Source organism: Dermacentor andersoni, chromosome 2 (genome assembly GCF_023375885.2).
Source record: "Dermacentor andersoni chromosome 2, qqDerAnde1_hic_scaffold, whole genome shotgun sequence".
NCBI lineage: Eukaryota > Metazoa > Arthropoda > Arachnida > Ixodida > Ixodidae > Dermacentor > Dermacentor andersoni.
This window is the reverse complement of record NC_092815.1, coordinates 213,154,010-213,175,230: the sequence shown is the minus strand read 5'-3', so window position 1 is coordinate 213,175,230 and position 21,221 is coordinate 213,154,010. Positions and strand designations below refer to the sequence as shown.

The 21,221-nt window shown below is 48.7% G+C and overlaps 1 long non-coding RNA gene across 1 annotated transcript in view; it reads left to right on the top strand.

The window, feature by feature from the left end:
• LOC140216010 (uncharacterized) overlaps positions 1-19,365 on the top strand; it is a 302,742-nt gene extending 283,377 nt beyond the window's left edge. The window contains exon 2 of the long non-coding RNA XR_011892654.1: positions 19,121-19,365. This is a non-coding gene — a long non-coding RNA (uncharacterized lncRNA). The remainder of the gene's footprint in view (positions 1-19,120) is intronic.
• The last annotated feature ends 1,856 nt before the right edge of the window (positions 19,366-21,221 follow it).

The window sequence follows — 21,221 nt, the reverse complement described above, 5'->3', positions numbered from 1 at the left end:
GCTTTCAATTTGCTTGTTTTCGCAACGTCTCGACAATCGACGCCATCATTAAAAAATGCCGTCGCCTTGAACAAGCCAAGAGCCGCCGTATCACACCACATCACGCGGCTACCCAACACCGCTGCTACGTCGACATGTGAGGGTCGACCGCGTCAGGCCACCAGCTGTGACGACGTCGCCCGTATTGTTCGCCGCGAGCTCGAGGACCCCTGTTCGCCGGTTTTCTCCGCGACGCCTTCCGATCCGCCAGCAACCACGATTCCCATGATTCAGGCCGTAGTCAGACAGGAATTTGACAACATGGGTCTGAACACCGTGTGTTCAACATCTCAACCCAGCGTTCCCCAGTTCTCTACCGGCCCTCCTCGTCCCCGGCAGTCCTTTTCTACCACATCTCGCCGCAACCCGTCCGAATGGCGTACCCCTGATGAGACCAATCTGCTTCCACTGCTGTCGCATCGACCACATCGCTCGTCACTGCCGCAACCGATGGCCACCGCCTACTCGGACATACGCCACCACTTATTCCCGCACCTTTGGACCTTCTGTTCCCTATGACACCCGCCATGAACCCACTGCCGCTGATGCCCCTGCTCCGAACCTTCGCTACAGCCGCTCGCCCTCACCTCGACGCCATCAGTCTCGTTCACCCCAACCCCGCCGCTTCTCTTCGCCGCCTATCGCCTCCCGGGCCCAGCCGGAAAACTAGGCACTGCAGCTTCTGGAGGTGAAGCTGCGTTGTCGACACTGCCCTCAAATCCTCTGCTCACGTTAAACACGAACCAAAACCTTCTTGACGTTGACGTTGATGGCTACCCTGTCACGGCACTCATCGATACAGGGGCACATCTTTCTATTATGAGTGCTGCCTTCCGACGACGACTGAACAAGCTCCTCACCCCAGCGTCGGCACGCGTCGTCCGCGTTGCGGATGGCGGTACTGTCCCTATCATCGGCATGTGTACGGCACGTGTTAGCATCGCCGACCACCACACTCCTGTTCTCTTCACCATGATTGCTCATTGCCCCCACGACCTCATTCTCGGCCTCGATTTTCTCTCCGCGCATTCTGCTGTTATTGAGTGCTCTGCCAGTACCCTTCGCCTTGAGTGGCCGATTCTCGCAGAACCTTCTGACGCACCCCAGTGCCGCCTACACCCCACCGGCTTTATTCACCTGCCGCCAAAATCAATAGCCTATATTGAACTCTTGTCTTCCCCACCACTCCCTGATGGCGAGCACCTCGTCACTCCTCTGCCCGACATTCCACTACAGTATGACGTTACTGTGCCTGACAATATACTTCCTATTACTGCGAACCGCACTTTCATGCCTATCTTTAACTTTGGATTGGCAAAGCAAATTCTACCGCTAGGTATTTGCCTTGCCAACGTTGACTGTCTCGGCGACCATCACGTGGCAACTTTATCGACCGATGCTTCTTGCGAGCTTAGCAGGCCCATCGCGCCAGCCTCGGCCGCCGATCCGAAGATACAGAAAATGATCGCGACGGACCTGTCTTCTGCGCAGGCTGAACACCTTTACCAAGTATTATCGTCCTACAGAGATATTTTCTACTTCGACGATCGCCCTTTAGGCCAGACGCTCGCGGTAAATTACCGGATTCTTACTGGCGATCCTACTCCTATTCACCGACGACCGTATCGAGTTTCTGCGTCGGAACGCCAAGTAATTCAAAGTGAAGTGAACAAAATGCTAGACAGAAACATCATTGAGCCTTCTTCGAGTCCCTAGGCGTCATCTGTAGTGTTGGTTAAGAAGAAGGATGGCACGTGGCGCTTCTGTGTGGACTATCGTCATCTGAACAACATTACTAAGAAGGACGTCTACCCGCTCCCACGTATAGACGACGCCCTTGACTGCCTCCACGGTTCCAGCTACTTCTCTATTGATCTTCGTTCTGGATACTGGCAGATTGCTGTTGACGATATGGACAGAGAAAAAACCCCGTTCATCACACCTGATGGCCTATACCAATTTAAAGTAATGCCGTTTGCATTACGCAACGCCCCTGCCACCTTTGAGCGCATGATGCACTCCTTGCTCCGAGGTATCAAATGGTCCACATGTCTCTGCTACCTCGACAACGTCATCGTCTTCTCGCCCACGTTCGACACTCACCTTGAGCGTCTAACAGCTATACTTGATGTATTTCGAAAGGCGAAGATGCAACTTAACTCGCTCAAATGTCGTTTCGGCAGCCGCCAAATTACTGTTCTGGGCCACCTCGTTGACGCTTCCGGAGTACAGCCTGATTCCGAAAAAACTCGCGCTGTCCGAGACTTTCCGGTTCCTAAGACAGCCGCAGACGTTCGAAGTTTTGTAGGGCTATGCTCGTACTTTCGTCGTTTTATTCAAGATTTTGCGCCAATTGCTAACCCCTCACTAATCTTTTGAAGAAAGGCGTACAATTCTCGTGAGGTACTGCAGAAGCCGCCGCCTTCTCTCGTCTCGTTACTCTTCTCTCCTCACCACCCATTCTCGCCCACTTCGACCCTGATGCCCCTACAGAATTGCGTACAGATGCCAGCGGTCACGGCGTAGGTGCCGTCTTAGCCCAGCGTCAGCGTGGCCAGGATCGCGTTATTCCTTATGCGAGCCGCCTCCTCACACCATCGGAGCGCAACTATTCCATTACGGAACGAGAATGCCTTGCTGTAGTCTGGGCGGTTGCGACGTTCCGTCCTTACCTTTACGGTCGCCCTCTTTCCGTAGTCACTGACCATCATGCTCTCTGCTGGCCCTCATCGCTAAGAGATCCTACAGGCCGGCTTGGTCGATGGGCTTTGAGGCTACAAGAATTTTCATATTCCGTGGTCTACAAGTCTGGCCGCCTGCACCAAGACGCTGAGAGCTTGTCGCGTTACCCTGTTGACGACCCTGACTCCTCCAATATTACCGGTGCTGCTTGCGCATTCTCTGTGTCGCAGCTGCTTCATTTCGCCGACGAGCAACGTCGTGACCCCTACATCAGAGTACTCATCGACCGTTTTGAACACTCTCCGGCCGACGCCACTCTAGGCCTCTTCGGCCTCCGCGACGGTACTCTGTACGTACTTCATATCCTGACGGCTCTGAGTTCCTACTTATCATACCTAAACACTTCCGCTCAGCCGTTCTAGAAGAGCTTCACGACGCACCAACGGCAGGACACCTCGGCGTATCTCGAACCTATGACCGTGCACGTGGCCGTTTTTTTCTGGCCGGGCCTTGCCCGTTCCGTACGACGTTACGTCGCTGCTTGGGAACTTTCCCAACGACGCAAGAAGCCTTCCCAGCTCCCCGTTGGTTACCTGCAGCCGCTCAACATCCATACCGAGCCCTTCCATCGTGTCGGCTTAGCCTTCTCGGCCCATTTCCGGAATCTACATCAGGAAGCAAGTGGGTTGCAGTCGCGGCGGACTACGCGACCCGCTACGCCGTAACCCGCGCTCTTCCGACCAGTTGCGCAGCTGATGTTGCGGGCTTCCTCCTGCATGATATCATTTTGATTCATGGTGCTCCGCGTCAATTGCTAACAGACCGTGGCCGTACGTTCTTAGCCAAAGTCATTGACGATATCATGCGTGCCTGCTCAATACAGCATAAATTTACCACCTCCTACCTCCCTCAAACGAACGGCCTCACTGAGCGTTTGAACCGCACCCTTACAGACATGCTATCCAAGTAGGTTTCAGATGACCACCGTGACTGGGACCAGGCTCTACCTTAGATTACCTTTGCGTACAACTCTACAACTCTTCCCGTCTCGACACTGCTGGCTTTTCTCCTTTTTATCTCTTGTATGGCCGTGAACCGACGCTACCACAGGACACTGTGCTTCCGTCCACCACAGCATCAACTAGCGCTTATGCCCGTGATGCTATCGCCCATGCTGACCATGCTCGCCAACTTGCGTGCGCTCGTCTACAAGTCTCAAGGCAAACAAAAGCAACGCTACGACCTCCGTCACCGTGATGTCCATTTTGTGCCCGGCACCCTCGTGTTGCTTTGGTCACCATCGCGTAAAGTTGGCCTTTGTGAAAAAGTGCTTTCCTGCTACACGAGCCCACATCGCGTGCTTCGCCAAGTGACGGATGTCACCTACGAAATCGTTCTAGCCCCGCCCACTACGTCCTGTGCTGTGACAACCAGCGACATTGTCCACGTCGCCCGACTCAAACCCTACAACTCTCCACGCGCCTTGGATATTTAACAGCACCGTGACGGCACTTTTGCCGCCGGGGGGTTGTATTACGATATCATCGAACGATGCTCAAGGGACGAGCCGCCGCGAGAACGACGACGAAGTGGGTCTGTGCCCTTGGCGCGAGCGAATGTCGGCCTGGCGCTCTGGATCCAGTCCAGTGTAAATAGCCTGTAAATAGCCTCTTTCGTCTATGTCTTTCTACATATTATGGTAGTATTCTAGTCACTTTTATGCATCATGTAAGTTGCTTCCAGTGAAGTACCATTGTTCTTTGTACAAAATAACTTTTCTGTGAAGTCTTTTTGATGGGTACGTCTACAGTTTTACAAGGTAGAAGTGCTACCACAGTCTATATGCAAGTTTAACATCTAGTCATTGAGCCAATGAGACAGCCAGTTTGTTTTTGCATCATGTGCATTGCTGTTGGGAAGATGCCATTCATGTGCCTTTGTGCAAAAAATGTGTGCATAGTCATTGCGTCAGATATTTGTTGCTCTCTTGTACTGTTTCTTTAATTATATTTGTTATATCACAGTTCAGGTACCAATGCAGTCAATTTATTCTAGTCTTTTTCATTCATAAAGTGTGTGTACATCACTACGTTAAGTTGACAATTCGAATTTTTCTTTGTGTTGAGGTCACTTCAAGATGCATCTATAGTTTCTCTTTTATACTGCTGTACTGATCCCGTCAAAGTTAGCATGTACTCCTGCTGGCATCTTCTGTGATTTTCAATTCTTTGTGGGTCCTTATGAGCATTTCTTTAACGTGTTGAAGCACAGGTTATTTTTGCTGTGCCAAGCACCCAGGCGTGTTCTTAGAGTATGCTTTTTAAATTCAGATTCGATGTTTCTGCAGTTTATGCGCAAGTTTTATTAAAAGGCTTATTGCATCATTTGATTTCACATTCATGCAGCTTAATATCTACCATAACTTTGATGACTACTGGAGTTGATACATAATGCATATTTTGGCTTATTCTGTGCAATGGGAAGCTGCACATATACATTTCTCATATGTCTGTGTACCAATGGAACTTACATTAAATATGTAGAACGTGCCAGTTTGCAACATGTGCTTCTGCCGTGGATGTTGTGTCCATGTACATTTTCACCTTTGCAATCTGCACCAGTAAGATGGTCCCAGTTCCTTTGGGGGCACTTAATTATTTGTGGATACAATTTTCACAGTAAAGGAAGTGTAGCATATGGTACCTGTAACTGGTATATTGGTTCTTGGGTATAGTACAGCTTCTAAAGCATTGAAAAAGTCGCAGTACGAGCAAGGTTGCACCCCAACAAAACCGAACAATGGATAAGTTCCGGATTTATCATGGATGTCCTCTGCATATCTCGTGGACGTTTCTGTAATCAATGTCCACATTTAAAATGCCACAAATGTCCCCGGGATGTCCGTGTCCAGATTGTTTTCTACAGCGGACATTGTTCGGATATTTAGTTTTAAAAACGTCCATTTTTAAGGTCCGACGGATGTCTGAATGTCCGAGAAGGGCGTACACAGGACGTCCGAGTGCACGCCTTTTTTTGTTTTTTGCACGGGACGGTCCCTCAGATATCCGCCATATGTCATCTGGATTTGTGGGGATATCCGGTGGATGTCCAAACGTCCGGCGCTAAACGTCCATCGGATGTGCTGTGGATTATTTGTGGTCCATTTGGACCTTCCTCTGTTCGAAGTATCATTTCATAACTCCACACAGGAGCTCTCACCTGCCAAAATGCGATTTCTGCGTTGTCGTTACGGTATGCACCTGCGATCGCTGCTGGCTCCAGCAGATGTAATCTGCAAGCACCTTGGAGTGCACAACACACTCAAATACTGCGTACATGCGCTCAGAGGCACTCTTCTGGGCAAGCGATGACAAGCGATGAATTGTGTCGCTGGGAAGCACGCACTTCACAATGCATCGCAGAGGCTTCGCGCACAAAGATAAACTGGTACATTTTCACTGTACTGCGTCACTACGGACCCTAAAATAACGTACCGCTATTTTGCAGCGACGGCCGTTGGTCCTTCCTCCATGCGTTGCTCCCGTATCGATGACTAGTCACTGATGTGTCGTTTTTAGTTGGTAGATCGGCGGCTTTAACAGTCTAGTGAAGCGCCTGCGATGAACGGCCGTACCGCCTCGTTGCGTTTCAATTCCCCTAATAGAGAATGAATGGTCATGACTGACTTTATTGAGAATAGCACTGCAGCGCCCCTAGACGACTGCTCACCGTATGAACTCCTTCGTGCGTGCGACCCTCTTCAATGCATACGCTTCTAAGCTTTCGCCTCACTGTCGCCACTCGCGGCAAGAACTGGAAAATTTAATAATTTGTTGAATCTCCGTTTGTCATCAGAAATTTCTAGCATTAAAAAAGAACAGATCCTCAAAAAAAAATTTTTTTATTTTATTTGTTGTATTTTAACGTATTCGATTGAGCGAAAGTGTAGGTGCAAGAATGCGCCGCTTGTACCCTGTTCGCATTCGACGGAGGATAGGAAGATAGTGCCCAAAAGAGGAGGCACGCCCTTCACGCGCCAGAGAAAGGCGCGGCAAGCGGCTCACGGCAAGTGTGCATACAGACAGCGGAACAGTCACGGTATTGCTAAGTTGCGATAATCCGTTGATAACAATAGGCGGCGCTAGCGCGTTTCGTTGTGCAGCCTTCTGCGCTTGAAACGCTATCTCCGTTCACTGACTGCCGTCGAGCAAACTCGGGTAAAACTCGGGTGAACGAGAAACTCGGCACATCCTGCGTAGCACCCCAGCAGTCGTGTTGGGCACTTTCGCCACATCCGCATCACCACCGCTCACCCCCAGGTGCACGCGTCGTCTACTTCGGCGCTATTGAAAGGCCGCTAAGAAAATCAGACAAGTACCATTCTTGCGGGATTGCCAAGATCACATTGACAGTATATGCTGTGCCCATACAGCGCATTTGGCCAAGCGAAATTTTGTTGCATTTAGGCCATTTCTGCGCAAAAAGAAAAGCTATAAAGCTATTGGAAATGAAACGGGGAGATTGAAACGCCAAAAAGGCTGCATTTAATGAAGCCGCACTAAGGAAATTGGTTTCCAATAATAAAAATACTAGGAACTGAGGCAATCTTGTACCGTCATATAATATGCCACACACGTGACACGCTCTTACCTGTTCACTGGTGACGAACCTCATATCTGTCGCAAATGTGGCGAGACGCTGGCCGTCCTCATAGGCTTATTGGAGTGTCTGAAAGCAGACGCTGAAAGGGAAAAAAGCACTTTCGTATGAACAAACGACAGCAAATACGACTTCATCCGACAATGCTTCTTGGCAAAGAACCGAATTTTACAGTAAAGCTGTTTTGAAGTTTTTATACGACGTTGACGCTTTGCAAGTCATAAATCGAAGAGATTGGTAGCACATCCTTTCACTGGAGGCTGTTGCCATGGTAATATGCTTTCGTAGAGCACGTGCATCGAGACCCTTGTGTTCAAATGTCCTACTGAAGCACTGGCGTCACTGTCACTCATATTCTGTGTCATCCCGTCGTTGCATATATTTCATGTCCGCAGCGCATGTCACACCTGAAGTGTCATTATCATGCTTTTAACACATATATTTTAAGCACTTCAGGTGTTTTAGGCCTCTATAAAACCGTGTTACATCTACCCTTCGAAACTCACAGTTCATGCATCGTTGGCAGCTTATCAGGATAGCTTTGGCGCTCTTTGGCCACTCCTGGTCCTTGTGCAAATAATGCCCAATAATCAATCAATTAACCTGCACGTGATTTTTTAATGATGCGGTGTTCTTTGTGCATCCTTCTAGTGTATATTGTTGGATATACCCACATAGCTTTCTTTGACATAGGTTTTTCTAGGCAATCACAGGCAAAATTAAGAAATTTCTGCACCTCCATTATTCTTGAAACCGAAAGTGGTATCCTGTCCGACGATCCAAGGCAAATATGATGAAATATGAAATCTAAAGGCAAATATGAAGTCAAGCAAAAGTGATAGACTAGTGCTCAAGAATCTGTAAGGCGTCAATATTATCGCCAACAGAGCCTTAGTAATCAAGAAGTTGAAATAAAGGCAGGGGATGATTGAAGACTCCCCCAGGACATTCAAGCACTTGCGCCATGACGAAGGCACTCCGCATTCAAATTCTGTCGCTAGTACCCAACCACTGTTTTTGAAAACATAATTGCATCGCAGTATAAGACGAAAGAAAATGCTACTTGTTCATTTGCATTTCATTTTTAGAAAAAAATGCTGATTGACATTTATTACCGTTGACAATAGCGAGGGCGGTCGAAAGATATCGCTTGCGCCGCCCACGCTTCCATGTTTCAGTAGTTTCTGCGCTGGTATTGGCGGCTCGCCAACTCGCAAAAACTGCGAAGTATCAGAGAATACCACGCCCATCTTATGTCGAGGGATACCCGAACGGTCCATGCCACTTGACCAAAACCAGCGGCGAATCCACCGTTCTGTCGTGGCTTGGTTTCTCCATGGCCGGGCGTTTGTGTTCTCTGAAATATCGTGCAAAACACCGTTCCGCCGTCTTTCGGGCGCCGTTTTACAGATCGACAGCCGCAAAGCGCCATGGTCGCGTACGCAACGTCACCACTCCCCCGGTTGAGTGGCGGGATATTCGGATCGCGATAGAGGTATTCGCACCCTTCAGACGCAATTTTCTTCTAAACTAAGTCTTTTCTTCGTAAGAAAAAACAGTTGCGAGGTTCCTGGAATGGACAGTCCACATTGAGTTCGTATCTTCCATTAGTGTCCGTTTAACTCCGTAACGCCCAGACACAAATTATAACGACTCGATCACCTTCATTTGTGGCGGTTGTGAGTTTATGTACATTAAGGAATACAATATTGAGTGATAACTTGATAAACACAGTATCTGATTTAACAGTAATATCATTTGCTGACCTATGCATAAACTGAAAGCTTTCTCGAGTAAATAATAACGCTGCTGTAATGTATGCATTATGTTTCCCGTGATAAAATCAGAATATTGAGGTATGAAAAGAGCGTAGCATGTATGGTACGCTAGCCATTACAGCGTTAAAAAGGTAGCGCTGTGATATTCCGTCGTTTGATTTTCACTTGCACAGACTTCTATGCTAGCCCCTGGAGGGGCTTCTGCGTCCGCAGGCGGTTGGTTTGTTGCGACACCATGGACCCGAGAATAAGGAGGTTGGTCCTTCCCGCGTTTATGCATGCGTGTCTTAGCCGTCTCCGAGGAAAAGGGGGATCCTGGACGTGGAGCCGATGCTGCGTGTTTCGCCTTTAATGCCCCCCTGCGAAGCAACACAATCCTTTCGCGTCAGCTTCACGTAGAGGGAATCCCCAGACTGACCCACCCGCGGTAAATCGGTAGTCTTTTGCTATCTGTATCATATCTGTTCGAAGCGCGCAAGCTATCTATGGACGCTTCACTGCCTCGTGCTTCATTGCCCTTTCCCTCTACCTGCAGTAACCCCGTCCACCTACTGCTATAAATAACAGCCAGGAATAAACCACGAATTTCTTCGTCCTCCTGACACACTGGCTGCCTGTTCTCGGCGTACCACTCGAGAACGATACATGGTGTCAGAAGTGGGATCAAGCTGACCAGCCACTTCTGGGGCTAGCTGAACGTGAGGACCGACGCCATGGAGCACCCTAGGCCGCCTGAACCCTGCAGTTGACAGCTGATGGAGGAAGAAACTAGAAGCCATTTCGCCAGAAGTTCGCATTTTTTCTTCCAGCCACAGCATGCACCGACGAAGACGGCCCCATTGCTCAGCGTGGCCGGGGAGGAAGCCTTAGACGCTTTCAACAACTTCGTATTCACAGAGGAACAAAACAAGGAAGACTACGCCACCGTTATTGCGAATTTCGAAGACTATTTCATGGAGCAACAAAATGAAATCCACGAAAGGTTTGTCTTCCGTTCGCGTCTTCAGCGCGAGACCAAATCATTCGAACAGTGTTTACGTGCCCTAAAGAACAAGCGCAGCACTGCTACTTTGGCACCATGACACACGATACGGTGCGCGACCAAGTGGTGTTTGGAACCAACACGCCGAAGCTCCGAGAGAAGATGCTCAGGGACAAAACCCTGACGTTAGGAAAGGTTGTCAATCTTTGCAAGGCGGCAGAGACCTCAGGTCGTCAAAACGAAGAACTGGATATGACCGCTTTCGCGGCCAGGAAGAGAACTCCGACGGGGCCCAGGCGTGACCCGCAGTGTACGCGTTGCAAGCGAAGGCATGCCTTGAGGCGCTTCCCTGCCAACGGCAAAACCTGTCAGACGTGTAATGGGCGAAATCAATTCGCATCTTGTTGCAGCACACAGGACAGCGTTTTCTAAATGCAGCATGAAACGCGCGTCCGCTATATTTTTTGTTGTAAAGAAAGACCACAGTGCAGTCTTGGGCTTGGCAACTAGCGAGAAGCTAGGGATTGTCCAGCGCGCTGATCAAAACGAGACTACGAGCAGCGTTGAAACAGTCGTCGAGGAATTCCCACGGCTCTTCCACGGAATAGGGCGAGCGCCGCGTGAATACAAGATCGTGCTGCGCAATGATGCTGTGCCAGTCGTCCAGCCAGCCCTAAGGCTTCCTCTGTCCCGGAGAGAGCCTCTCCGCACTGAATTATATCGGTTGGAAGAGGAAGGCATCATCTAAAGAGTCAGCAGCCCGACGGATTGGGTGAGCCCGCTAGTTATTGTGTTAAAAAAAGATGGAAAGTTAAGAGTTTCCATGGATCCAAGAGGCATAAATGAGAACTTGAACAGAGAACACTACCAAATGTCTCGCCGAGAGGATATGGAGGCGCAGTTGGCAGGCGCGAAATTTTTCTCGTGTTTGAAGCAAATGGTGGATTTCACCAAATCCCATTACACGAGGAATCGTCCAAGATGTGCAGATTTGCTATGCCATTCGGCCGTTATCGTTTTCCTCGCCTTCCATTCGGCATATTCAGAAGAGCCTCAACTAGGTTTTGGCCTCTTTGGCCTCTGCTTCACATAGAAGGCACCTCCAGACTGACCCACCTGGAGGAAATCGGCAGTCGCCTTTTCCTGTCTGTCTTCCTAAATCTTCGTCTCTCTCCCACTTTTTGTCCTTTCCTGTCTCCTTCTCATCCATTTACTTCCTTTCTCCTTGGCGGCAAGAGTTAACCCTGTGTGGCTATCCAACCTTGGGTACAGCACATTTGGTTATAGTGACGGCGTACGACTAACGTCGTGCAAACTTGTATGCAAGCTCTGCCGCCTCCCCTCGTTGGGCTCCGTGGTGGGCGGTCGGCGCTGTTGCCGAATTTTATGTATTTTCACGGAAACTTCTTTCCCCCATTTCCTGTTCGCCCTCAGAAACGAGGGTGCACCTAAGATGTCTTCCATATTTTCGGACGCCAAATCCCGCGCCCACGTTATTCACTCTGAAAAGCCAGACAAACCAGTGCGAACCATTTCACCGTTCCTTGTTTCAAAGTCGTTGACTGATGTTTTTGGTCCAGGTTACAAGGCGTCGAGGATGGCAAGCGGTGACCTCCTCTTGAGCTCCGCGACCAGAAGCAATATGAGAAACTATCGAAACTAGTGTCATTTGGGCAGACCCACATAACAGTAACCCCGCAACGTACAATGAATAACACCCGTGGTGTTGTGTCGGATGATGATTTGCTTGAGCTGACTGAAGCGGAACTCCTGGAGGGCATCAGTGAGCAAAATGTAATCAATTTCAGAAGAATTAAGATGAGGCGGAATGGCAAAGAGCTTCAGACGAAGCACCTAATAATCACCTTTGGTTCAAGTGTCCTGCCCCACTCAATCGAGGCCAAGTACATCAAGCTCCGTGTTAGGCCGTACGTGCAAAATCCACTCCGATGTTTCAAATGCCAGCGTTTCGGCCACAGTTCACAGAGCTGCCGAGGCCGCCAAACATGTGCGAAATGCAGTGCCCATGAACACGTCTGAAGCTTGCGAGAACTTTTTGCATTTGTGTAAACTGTGATGGGGAGCACGCTGCGTACTCACGGTCGTGCCCGTCTTGGAAAAATTATATAGAAATTGTCACGATCAAAGTTAAAGAAAATATATCTTTCAAGGAGGCACGTAGTCGGGTGTCATACATGCCTAAGAGCACCTTCGCCTAAGTGGCGCGTCAGGGGGCAGCGCCACAACGGCCTCCGGCGGCTGTCCGAACTACACCCAGTGAGGCGGCAGTGACACCCCCCCCCCCCCCCTCCCTGGCGGCTGCAGCTAGCGCTGCTCCGCTGCCCCAGCAGAAGAGGCCATCTACCTCTGGAATGGTGGCCTCAAAGGTTTCGTCTACGAAGACGAGGCCTTCACCTCAAAATCAGCGCTCGCAAGAGCGCCTGTCCAGCGCCTCGCAAGAGGCGATGGACACAACTCGCCAGACGGCGCCACCAGCGCCTAAGGAGCGGCGAGCCTCTCTCGACTGCTCCAAAAAAGACAAAACTCGCGTCACCGCGCCTCCAAAGGGCACGTGAGCTAATATTCGTCTCTTAAACACACAGCACACAACACATTTTCTAAAATCTATGGACGCTTCACTGCCACGTGCTTCATTGCTCTTTCCCTCTACCTGCACTAACCCCTTCCACCTACTGCTATAAATAGCATCCCGGAATAAACCACGAAGTTTTGTTCTCCTGACACCCTGGCTGCCTGTTCTTGGCGTACCACTCGAGAACGATACACTATCTTCCACTCAAATCTTCGTCTTTCACTCTTGCTTTCAATGTTTCTTGTCTGTTACTATCTTTTGTATTACTTCCAACGTTGTCGTAAGCGAGTGTTAACCCTGTGTGAGTAGGTAACCTGGGTTATGTCATATCCGGTAGTAGTGGTAACACGCAGTTGGAGTTTCCACGACCTGTTTTTATAGATTCTGCAGCGTCCCTTTTTAGGGCTCCACGGTGCGTGAATGGCGTTACTGCCGAAAAGCACACGCTTACTTCTGGCTATTTCCTTCCCCCCCCCCCTCCCTGATCGCCCCCAAGAGGGCACATTGAAAATGTTTCCCTTTTTTTTTTTTGTAACTAAACAAATTTTCCCCGCTATCATGTAAAATTCACTGTGAAAAACCGGAACAGTGAGAGCCATCTAGTCGTTCCTTGCGGGGAAATTGTCTGACAGATGCTAGGGGTTTAAAGATGTAAAATTGGACACCGGTGACCTCCCCTTGGAACTCCACGATATGAACAAACACGAACAGCTGCCTTGTCAAGTCTCCTTTGGGGACATTATACTGACTATTACCGCACAATGAACACCACCCGTGGTGCTATTTCCGGCGATCACTTGCTGGAACTCACCGAGACTGAACTTCTAGAGGGCTGAAGTGACCAGAACGTTATCAATGTCAAGCGAATCAAGTTGAGGATTGATGGAAAAGGAATCCTAAGGAAGCGCCTAATTCTTACCTTTAATCTAGGTGTGTGTCCTGAAAGTACCGAAGCGGGCTATATAAAGGTCTGTGTGAGGCCATAGGTACCAAACACCTTGAGATGCTTCAAATGTGAAAGATTCGGCCACAGTTCCCAGAACTACCGAAGTAGAGTGACCTGCGCTAAGTTGCATCGCACATGAACTCCAGTCTGAAGCGTGTGAGAACGATCTACACACATTGTGTGAACTAGGATGGGAAGCAAGCCGCATACTCGTAGTTGTGCCCTAACAAGAAAAACGGAAAGGAATATGTTGCACTGAAAGCCAAGTAGAACATATCGTTTAAAGAGGCACGCAGGCGGGTGTCCTTCCTGCCGAAGAATAACTTTGCCGAAGTGCCGCGTCAAGGGGCAGCGTCACAACAGCTTCTGGCGGCTCTCCGGCAGGCTCGCAGCGAGCCGGCAGCAACGCCAACCGGCACCTCGACGGTTGCAGTTAACGCAGCTGCGCCATCCAAGAAAGGCCAATCGACCTCCGGGCTGGTGGCCTCCAAGGTTTCTTCTATAAAGACGAGGCCTTCCCGTCAAACAAACAGCTCTCAAGAGCGGGTGTCCAGCGTCCCGCAAAAGGTGATGGACACAACTACTAGCGAGACGGCATATCCAGCGCCTCAGGAGTGGCGATAATATCCGCTCCAAAAAAGAGAAACCCCGCATGACAACGCCTATAAGGGGCTCTGTAAGCTAACTTCCTTTTCTCAAACACACAGCACTAAACTATGGATAATTAGACGCTTGCCCTTAAGAAGGCCATCACAAAAGCAAAGTTAATCCTTCACTGATGCACACTTTGATACCTGAGGAGACATTTGACTTGCTTGGCCAGCCGTGCTGGCAGAACGCAATCGGCGCGCTGCACTCTCCATCACAGCTCTGTGCTTTCCTAATATTCTGTATGTTCACAGGCAGCACATCTGGAGCGGAAGCCACGACTGCTGTAGCAGAAAGCTCTAGTGTCTACTGGCTGTACCTTGGGAGGGGGGAGACAATGCATCAGCAGTAGCCAACAATTTTCCTGGGACGTACATCATGTGGTACTGATGGGGAACCAGCGCTGGAGTTTTCAGGACGCCTGTAGCGCCGCCCTGGCGGTCAGAACGTGCACAATGCAGCCGGTCGCGCGGACGAAAATTGCTACTGGTAGTGGCGTTGCGTGCCCTGAAAGTCGAAGGAAAACAAAAGGACGCCGTCGATACTGTTGCGTATACAAGTGCCACAACTACGTGGGGATGAGGGAGGATGTATCCTCCTTGATCTTTCCCTCTAAACCCTACGAACAAGAACGGAGGCGGCGTCGGATCCAAGCACTCAGGCGAGCGGAATAAGTCCCCGTCTTGTCGCCCTGTCAAGCGGTGTCGGGCTGGTTTCTAAATCGAATTTCGCGTATATGCTTGGTTTATTCGATAGTGAAGACGGTCAGCCATGGCAGACAGTACCAAACAGCAGAATCTGCAGTCGGCATTTCGTCGGAAACAAAATGAGCAATAGCATGCACCATCCGGCATATGTACCAACCATTTTTCCTTCGCAATACCACCGCCAAACCCCTTCCAACACCGCCGCATCAAGCGAACGATACGAAAGGCAAATATTATCCATTCATTGCCAAGAATTATGTTGGAGGGAAGCTGCCTTGTAATACGAGTTGTGTGCGCATACTGCCGGCGCACGCGCGACTAAGCCGCCTATGTGTTTTTAAAAATGCGCATGCCGATGAGGACTCGGCGCTGAGATGCATCCGATAAATTTATGTAATTAGTGCTAAATGTAGCCAGCGTTGTTACGGACCCAGCAGCGGAGCACTCAAACCTTTGCTTGCGCGAGTCAGCCGATGTGATAAAGCTTTCTTCTCCATTGACTGTTGTGGCGAAGTAGCATCAGAATTTTTTATCTCTAGCCAGAGAAATATGGAATGTCTGCAGACCAACTAATACATCCGAAACCATAGCGCAGCACGACCGGAGCCATAGCTGCTAGATTTGCGACGCAGGCTGCCACGCAAGCATGGCAACGGCACACAGCGCAACCGTTTAAGAAACGCACGTGCTCGCCGCGAAACACTGTGAAAAATATATAAAGCTTAAAAAGCTTCTTTCATCATTTCTTCACTTGATGGCGCTAGCTTCTTTACGAAAATAAAGCCCCTTGATAATTTGAAAGTAGCGACACTCTCCTCCTCACGGCGCTTTCCTCATCAATTCTCCTCGCCCGCCGGCTGTGCACGGCGCGCTTTTCCTCCTGGGCTCCCGCGGACGGGCCGCAAGATTCTATGGAGGCGTGTTATTTTGGGCCAGTTGCGCGCCCCAGTGGGGTTGAAAATTTTGAGAAATGCTAATAACAGCATCGATAATGCTGGAGGCAACGTTTATGAGGAGGTTGGCTTTTTCTCAAAGCCGTATAAACGGGGTATACCGATGTAAAGGGAGCTTTGAGGCGAATTCTATACTCCAGAAAATTTTTCTGCCTCATGATCAGATGCTTTACTTCGTGCGTCTGATCTAGTATTGCTTGTGACACATCCCTTTGTGTGTGGCTTATTAAGCTAAAGCCTTAGACCTCTGTTTCAAGGTCCCGTTGTGAGCTACAGAAAATATCACGGGACCGAAGGCGGGAAGCGAACCAAAGCATGTGGAGCCGCGTATAAGAGATGCTTAATGATTAGCAAAGCAATGATTGATTAGTTATTGCATTAAGATGAATTCGGGTGTATTAAGGAAGATTAAGGCAGAATAAAGTCGATGAACGTGCATTAGGGTGAATGCAGGTGGATTAAGTTACATAAAGGAGAACTAGGTTGGATTAAGGTCGATGAAGGTGCATTAGGGTGGATGAAGGTGCGTTGAGGTGCATTAAGGACGATTATAGAGGATTAGGGTGGATTAAAGTGCATGAAGATGAATAAGGGTGGATTAACCCGGATTAAGGTGCATTAAGGAGGATTATAGTCGGCTAGGGAGAATTAAAGTGAGTGAAGGAGGATTATAGTGGATTAAAGTGAACGAGGAAGCATTAGGGTTGATTAAGGAGGATTAAAGTGCAATAAGGAGGGTTAGAGTAGATTAAGGTCGATGAAGGTGGATTAGGGTGCATTAAGGAGGACTCTCGTGGATTATGGTGGATTAAAGTGAATGAAGGTAGATTAAGGTCGATGAATGTGGATTCCGTGGATTAATGTGCGTTAGGAGGATTATGGTAGACTAACCGATCTTAATACTCAGTGAGCCCTAATTCACCTTAGTCCACCCTAATCCACCTTAATGCTCCTTCATCCACCTTAATCCAGCTTAATACTCCCAATCCACCTTAATACAACCTAATCAACCTACATCGCCCTTAATGCACCTTAGCCTACCCTATACGGTCTTAATCCACCTTTATCAACCCTAATCCATCATAATCCGCCTTAATCCACCTTATTCCCTATTCATGCATGTTAATCCAGCCTAATCCTGCTTAATAGTCCAAATCTACCTTAATACACCCTAATCCACCTCTATCAGAGCCAATCCAGCTCCGTGGTCCCTAATCCACCTCAATCTACCCTAATCCATCCTAATCGGTGTTAATCCTCCTTTACCAACCCTAATTCACCTTAATCCACATTAATCTCCCTTTTCCCACCTTAATCCTCCCTAATCCTCGTTCATGCACCCTAATTGGACTTAATACCTTTTCATCAACCCTTCACCATAATCCGCCTTAATCCTCCTCCACACACCCTAATCTTTATTCATGCATCTTAATCCTTCTTAATGCACTCCAATCCACCTTAATCTTCTTTAATACCCTCTAATTAACCTTAATCCTCCGTAATCCACCTTATGTCAATCACGAATGGTTCATTAACTTGTGTAATCATTCTCTTATACAGAGGTGGACATGCTTTGGATCACCTCTGGCCTTCCTTGGGTCACGTGATACTTCCAGTTTACAACGCAACCTTGAAACAGAGATCTGAAGGCTTTCACCTCAAAACTTAAAAAAAAACTCAATGTTGACTAGCTAACGCTCATCACCTGCAATATCACGGGTATACTTGCCACTAATTTTTTTCAGGGCGCGAAGCAGAATCTATAATGCTGCACTTCCGACTGAATAACAACAGTTAGCGACGTGCGAGGTGATGGAGCCGCCCGAGAATATTAAGCATACTGAGGACAACCGCAACAAAAATGCTCGCGATCAGGCCGGAAGAATGAAAAAAAAATGCAGCATTACGGGATGCTTTGCTACGAGCTATAAGAAAGACGCCTCAGCTCGCAAACAACGCTGTTCTTTGTCGGAACAAAGTTCTTTCGGCCAATGTCATGCAGCCACTGCTTCCTGCGCAAGCCGTCACGCTTTCCTTGTGGTATCATAAAAACGGCATAACTATCTTCAGGCTTCTTGCGGCAGTTATATGCGCAACAGCCCGGCATAGCGCTAGCACATAGAGCAGGAAACACAGCGTACAACGTTCGCTACGCCGAGCTAAAGCGCCGAGCCAGCCGTGCTCAGGAGGAAAATGCCCCGCATCACTCCGATACCAACCTTACAGGAACATGCCCAGCTCAACACAATTGCAGAGCTAATTTTGCAACGTGAAAAAGCACGTGAAATAAAAAAGCAACTTATTCCGGCTGTCGCTGCGTTGCATGCTCATTTTCACCGCGGCTCTCGGATTGACAATCAGCCCTATCCAATGCCTCCCTGGGAATTCACCAGCATCACAACTAATAAGCCAACGAAGTTACGACGCAGCGATACAACATTTATTATTGACGAACACAACAAAGTCGATGCATCATGCGTTAACACCTGCAAAGTCTATACGGATGCTGCCATTCTCCCAGACGGCGGAAGGACATCATTCCTGAGTACTACGCATAATTTCATCACCGGCCACCACCGCTATTTATCTACGGAAGCCAGCGCTCTAGTAATGGAACTTCAAGCCATCCACGACGCTGTGCAAGATGCGACATCTAAGCTGCCTACCATCAAGCAACTAGATATCTTCACTGATTCTTTAGCGGCTATTCAGGAACTCAAGAAGGTTGATAAGGCGATGGAAATCTGCGAGAGAATACACACTATGAATAGTAAGACAGCTACTTGCGTCAAGGTACACTGGATTCAAGGCCATTCAGCAAACCCTCACAACATTGCTGCTGACCAGCAGGCACACTGTCCTCCTAATCCTGATCCTCCACCTATTCCCCTCCCACCCCAACCCCGTAACTCGCTGCGAGCCCGTAAAAATGTTCTCCGGCAGGACACACGCGCTCTTATCCCACCGTGTGTCTGCTCCCTCCCCCTTCATCTTACTAGGGCGGAGGAAGTTGTGCTTAGGAGGCTTCGGGCCGGGGTGGCCCTTACACCGGCTGTTGTCTCAAGGTGGAACTGGTCGCATTTACCACTGGGTGCTACGTGTCCATACTGCTCCATTCCTGTGGTGGAATCAGATGCATACCACCTAATATGGACATGTACGGGTTTACAATCGGAACGCTCGCGTCTCCTACTGCAAGCCGGCCTCCGCTACAGTGTGACAACCAGCTATGACCGCTGGATACATGACAACAGATTCCACAAAACACTGCTTCAATTCATACACAACACAGGCCTCACAGCACACATATAATACACATATACGCTCCAAGAATTATGCCTTAAGGGCAAGCCTTTATCGCAATAAAAAAAAAGAAAGGAGGAAAATGGCGCGAACAAAAAAGAAAAACACGAGCAAAACTCAAGATCCGCGCGTGTCCAAGATCAACGGCAGGGAGACCAATCGTTGTGCAGAAAAACGGGGGCAAAACTGGTTGCCGCGGGGGAACTCACGAGGAGCGAGGAGGAGGCGAGGAGGTCGTGCGGCGGCGGCAGAGTTCCAAAGAGTGTCGCTACTTTCAAATTATCAAGGGACTCTATACGAAAACTGTCCACTCGAAGCGGCGCGAAAGCGGAAACATGCGAACTATAATACGGCCGCGCACGTGTGTGTCGTCTGGTCGAGAGGCTGGAATATGCCGCGTTTTGTCGCCAGGGCAGCGTGCAACGCACTCTTTTCGACGCGCCGCCTATCCAGCGCTGGTTCCCCATAGGGCCCCATAGTCTTTGCGATCTCGGAGGAAGCACATCAAGTTCCATCTTGCTAAACAATGACAAGAGGAAGGTGATCAGTTTCTACACTGAAGAGGATGCCGCTGATGAACTCGCCAAGTCTGTGGATGGCCCACGCTGTAGCCAAGGCCTCTTTTACTGTTTGGCTATACCTTTGTTCTGTGGTGGTCATTGACCTTGAGGCAAAGGCTGCTGGCCTGCGTTCACCACATGGTTGTGATTGCAATAGAACTGTTCCAAGTGCAAAATAGCTGGCATCAGCCGAGACTGTTGTGGCATAAGATGGGCGATACTTCGCCAAGCAGCGATCTGAAGTCAGAAGTTCCTTTTTTGTGAATGCTGCTTCCTGTTCGTGCTGGCAAGTCCAACTAGTATTCTTGTTTAGAAGGGTGCGTATCGGTGCAGTCGTTTCCGAGACATGTCGTATAAACCTGTCAAGATTATTTACCATCCCAAGTAGACGTCTGACACCTGCAAGGTCTGTGGGTGGTGCGATTGCATGGACTGATTCAATCTTGCCAGGATATGGCTTTATGCCTTCTGCTGAGACAATCACGCCTAGAAATGAGACTTTGGAGACCCCAAAGCAACACTTGGTTTTAAGTGATACCTGCAGATGCAAGACGAGTCAACACTTGCTCAAGCCTTGCACCATGTTACTGCTTGGTATGTCCCTACACAAGATCATCATCAATCATATTAGCAACGCCGTACTAGCCTTCGAGAATCCGCGCCAAATTTTTTTGAAAATGCTCCGGGCAGGCATGATTCCGAAGGGCAGTCGGCAGAAACAATAGCGACCGAAAAGTCAGTGGCGTAGCCAGAAATTTCGTTCGGGGAGCGGCTCACGCTGCAGCTTGGCCTCCTCCTTAAGAGGAAGCTTTATCTCGGATGCCCTTATCTAAACACATGTAGAAGGTGAATTAGTTTTTCTCGGCAACCACTGCATAAAATTTGATGAGGTTTGTTGCATTTAAAAGAAAAACTTAAATTCTACTGTCTTCTGGTTTCGAATTTCTCATTTAGGTTGTCAATTTTTTATTAAAAATTGGCACAAATCAAAAGTTTTCAGAAAACGAAACTATCACGTTTAAAACTCTGCAACTCAACAATGAAAAATAATATCATAATTCTGTGAATCACATCTAACAGTACATTTACAGCGGACAAAATTGACATGTTACAAATGAATCTCAAACAATTTAGCATTATCGAAATACGGCTTTTGCAGAAGCCTTGTGAACCACGTAACTAAGTTTGTAAACGTCGTGCTTCTATATTCTTTTTTTTTGCACTTTCAAAATTTTCCAAATATCAAACAAAATTCAGGCCCTAAATCGAACTTCCGCTTCCAACAGATACTAGAAGTTAACTTTCATAAATTAAACAAATTCCATTAAAAGTGATCCAGGGGTTATCTCAGAAAAGCGTTTCTGCGTTTTA